The 4931-nt window shown below is 24.2% G+C and overlaps 2 protein-coding genes across 38 annotated transcripts in view; one reads left to right on the forward strand and one right to left on the reverse strand.

Annotated features, from left to right (window-relative positions):
- Positions 1-4931, forward strand: part of LOC125868829 (mannosyl-oligosaccharide glucosidase GCS1-like) — a 206422-nt gene that overhangs the window by 68485 nt on the left and 133006 nt on the right. The gene's annotated exons all lie outside the window — the stretch shown is intronic.
- The window catches only part of LOC125868826 (vacuolar sorting protein 3), a 206237-nt gene that overhangs the window by 26776 nt on the left and 174530 nt on the right, over positions 1-4931 (reverse strand). The gene's annotated exons all lie outside the window — the stretch shown is intronic.

Raw genomic sequence — 4931 nt, forward strand, 5'->3', positions numbered from 1 at the left:
AGATAGAAAAACGGAAATTGAAAGAATAAAACAACAAGCAAAAAAGAAAGTACAATAATTAGAAGAAGTAGAAAATACAAAAATAATAGAACTAGAAAAAAAACTGGCAATGTTAAAAGAAATGTATGAAATAAAACAAAAGGAAAAAGAACAAAAAACAAAATTAGCAAATGAGATAATTAAATTTAAAGAAAATTGCAATTAGAAGATGAATTAGAAGAAAATAAAGAAAATAACCAAGATAATCTACCTGAAATAAGAATTGATGAAATAAATAATGATGATCTAGATGAACAACATTCGAAAACAAGCGAAACATATACGGAACTTTTAGCAAACATAGATAATACAAAGAATTTAGTAGTAAATACAGGAGACGTAGACGTGGATGAAAAATCTATCACATCAGGAGTAAAAAATCCAAAAAATTTAAATCCAAAATATAATAATGAAAACTAAGGACAATATGATAGAGAAAAAACTATATAGGATAAAAGATTAAATAAAAAATGGACGTCTAAACCAATAACTGAACAACATAATTTTTTAGATTTAGACTGTGTAGCGGATATAAATAAAACAATCAAATTATGGATGAGATATATATCAAAACAATTAATAGATAACAAAATAGTAATAACAGAAACACCACGATATATAGAAAGAACACTTATAGGAACAGTAAAATTATGGCTACAAAATTTATCAAATGAAAGTTTACAAACTGTAAGAAGTAATAAAAAAATTGATGGTGAAATAGCTACTACAACTATGAAAATATTATATAAATACGAAATAGCTATAAGAAACGAATTTAGTAGTATAACAACAGAATTAGAAAAACACAAAATAAAGAAAAAATCATAAACCGAAATCTAATGACAAAATTAGCGATATGTAACATGTGTTATATAGATGAATATACATGTGCATTTAGAGAATACTATTATAAAGGAACATATAACATAGACGAAAGTAAAGAAATAAAAAAATTATATTTTACAAAATTACCGGAACCTTTTAATTCAAAAGTAATAAAAAGCTGGAATGAAGCAGGATTAACAGATACCTTAGGAGCTAGAATAAAATTCTTACAACGATGGTTTATAGAATTATGTGAAAAACATAAAGAAGAAATAAAAGTGGAAAAAATATTAGTAAAAAACTTGGCATGTTGCAAAAATAAAACAACACCTCAATTTGGCTGTACGGATAGGTATTATAAAAATAGAAAGAAATATAATAAAAAATACAGATCAAAACATAAATATAAAAACCAAGAAGAAGATACTATGTAAAAAACTACAAAACAAAAAAACCATATAGACCAAAAAGAAAACTAACGGAATGTACTTGTTATAATTGTGGAAAATTAGGACATATAGCTAGAGATTGTAAATTACCTAAGAATCCAAAGAAAAAATAAATATCAGAAATAATAATAGACGATGAAAAATACAGGCAAATAAAGTACGTAGATTATGAATTAGAAAATGAAGATAGCATATATGAATTATCAGAAAACGAAGAAAATAATCCAGTAGTAGAATCAGATAATGAATACGATATCAATGACTGAAACAGATATACAAATAATAACTAAAGAAAAATATCAAGATGAAGAATTAGCAGAACAAAAAATAATATTTGATAATAATATATTTGAACAAATAAAAGGAAAAGAATTAGACATAAGCGTAGAAAAAATATTCGAAATACCAACAATAAAAAATTGGTTTAAACGACAAAAAGAAAAATATTATGTAATAAGTCAAAGAGAACATATCATAGATTGCAAATACACCAAAGGAAAGGCTAAAATACCAATAATAAACAAACGAATAATAAATAAAGTAATACAAGATATTAAAGCTAAAAATCCAATTAAATATGTACATTTAGGAGGAACATAAATACTAATAAAAACATGTTTTAGAGAAGGAATAGATACACCCATAGAAAAAAACTTAGCGGATGATAGAATTATGCAACCCATAGAAAAAAGTATAATAAGTGCGGTAAAAGTAACCTCATATACCAAAAATTTAAATTTATAATAAGTGCTAACTACTCAGTAGCAATAAATGGCAGAAACATATATAAATCGCTAGTATTATATTGAAAAATGTCAGGGATAAAACTAGCTACAGGAAGTAAAATATTTACAGCTAGATGTAAAAACTTATATGTTTTAACAACAAAACATAAAATAACAGCAAAAAATAAAATAAAAATAGAAAATCCTTTTGAAAGGATAGTTAGAGTCATAGATAATAATGATTATAGTTTTAATGAAATTAATATAGAAGAAGATTTAGAAATAGTAAAAGAAAGATTAAGTACATCAAAAAGAATAAACAATGAAATACCCCAAATATCATAAAAAATGAGTATCTGAAGAAGAATAGATAAAACCCCACAAAAATCAATGGAAGAAGAAATAAAACCACATCTTTACTACATAACGGGAATAATGGAACAACGAAAATATTTAATATTAATAAATACAGAACTAGAAGAAAACTATATTACAAGAGAATTAGTGACGGAAGATGAAATAATAACTACTGAACAATTATACCCCGAACTATCAAAAACATTAATATATAGCGAAGAAACTACAGAAAAGGAAATAATCATTGGAGGCGTACCAATAGTAATAAAATTTAAAATATATCAAGGATATAAAAATATCACTTTAGGAATAAAATGGCTAGAACAAGTAAAATCATATAATCTATAAGACAAACAGTTAATAATAAATTATGAAAATAAAAGAGTAATAATAAAAAGGACTTTAGTATGATAAAAATATGAAAATATAATAAAAATATGAAAAATATATATACTTGCAAAGATAATAATAGAGGGATATTACAACAGATATTATACACCAATGATAGATACGGGAGCATAAACTAATTTATGTAAATACAATTGTTTACCAGAAGATAAGTGAGAAAAATTAAAAACACCAATAGTAGTAACAAGATTTAATAATGAAGGAAGCATGATCACATATAAGGCGAAAAATATAAAAATACAAATATGTGATAAGATATTAACTATAGAAAAAATATATAACTTTGAATTTACCACAAAAGATATGTTATTAGGAATGTCATTTTTAGATAAAATATACCCACTTATAATAACCAAAACACACTGGTGGTTCACAACACCGAGTAAAAAAAAAATAGGAGCAAAAAAAGTAAATAACAAAAAACGAAAAACAACAGAATGGATAAAAGGAAGTGAAAAATTTACACAAAAATTAGAAAATATAAAAGAAGAAGACCCTAAAATAGAATTAATTATATTCTGTATAGATAAAGTAAAAATAATCCAAGATAAGTTAGAATTATTATATAGTGAGGATCCTTTACAAGGATGAGAGAAAAACATAAAACAAAAGTAAAAATTGAGCTAATTAATAATAATAGTATAATAACCTAAAAACCGTTAAACTATAATTTTAATGATTTAACCGAATTTAAGATACATATAAATGAATTACTAGAAAAATGATGTATACAAGAAAACAATAGTAAGCACACAAGCCCAACATTTATCGTAAATAAACATAGTGAACAAAAAAGAGGAAAAAGCATGATGGTTATTTATTATAGAAATTTAAATGCAAAAACTAAAACATATAATTATCCGATATCAAATAAAATACTAAAGATAAGACAAATACAAGGATATAATTATTTTAGCAAATTTTATTGTAAATCAGGATTTTATCACTTAAAACTAGAAGAAAAATCTAAAAAACTAACAACATTCACTGTACCATAAAGATTCTATGAATGAAATGTATTACCATTTGTATATAAAAATGCACCAGGTAGATATCAACACTTTATGGATAACTACTTTAAACAATTAGAAAATTGTGTAGTATATATTGATGATATATTACTATATTCTAAAACCCAATATGAACACATAAGATTATTAGAAAATTCATACATATTATAGAATATTCAGGCATAATTCTAAGTAAAAAGAAAGCAGACATAATGAAAAATCAAATAGAATTCCTAGGAATACAGATAGATAAAAATGGAATAAAAATGCAAACACATATAATACAAAAAATAATTAACTCAAATGACCAACTAGACACAAAAAAGAAATTATAATCATTCTTAGGATTAGTAAATCAAGTAAGAGAACACATACCAAAATTAGCAGAGAATTTAAAACCATTACAACAAAAATTAAAAAAAGACTTAAAATACCAGTTTGATAAAAAGGACCAAACACAAATACAAAAAGTAAAATTATTATGTAAGAACCTACCTAAAGTATATTTTCCGAATGAAAATAAAGAATTTACTTATATAGTATAATCAGATGTTAGTGAAAAAAGTTATGGAGGAGTATTAAAATACAGGTATGGAGAAGAAAAAATAGAACATCATTGTAGATATTATTCAGGAACATTTACTAATGCAGAAATAAGATGGGAAATAAATAGGAAAGAATTATATTCGGTATATAAATTTTATTATAATTTGAACCATATATTGTATATAACGAATTTATTATAAGAACAGATAATACACAAGTAAAATGATGACTAACAAGAAAAATATAAGATTCGGTAACAACAAAAGAAATAAGGAGATTGATATTAAATATATTAAATTTTACATTTACAATTGAAGTAATAAAAACTGATAAGAATGTTATTGCAGATTACCTATCACGACAAAGCTACTCAGACTGAGACTGAGGAAGAAGATACAATTGAAAAGATACTCAAAGCCATTACTACACTTTGTACAAAAGTAGATAGTATGGACAACGAGATACAAAAGCTAAAGACTAATGAAGATAATCTGAAGTCTAAAGCTAGTATAAGTCAACAACATGACTATAAAAATGCGGAGCTATGTCGATCGGAAGACAGAAAAAATCCA

This window comes from Solanum stenotomum, chromosome 6 (genome assembly GCF_019186545.1).
Source record: "Solanum stenotomum isolate F172 chromosome 6, ASM1918654v1, whole genome shotgun sequence".
In the NCBI taxonomy this organism is placed as follows: domain Eukaryota; kingdom Viridiplantae; phylum Streptophyta; class Magnoliopsida; order Solanales; family Solanaceae; genus Solanum; species Solanum stenotomum.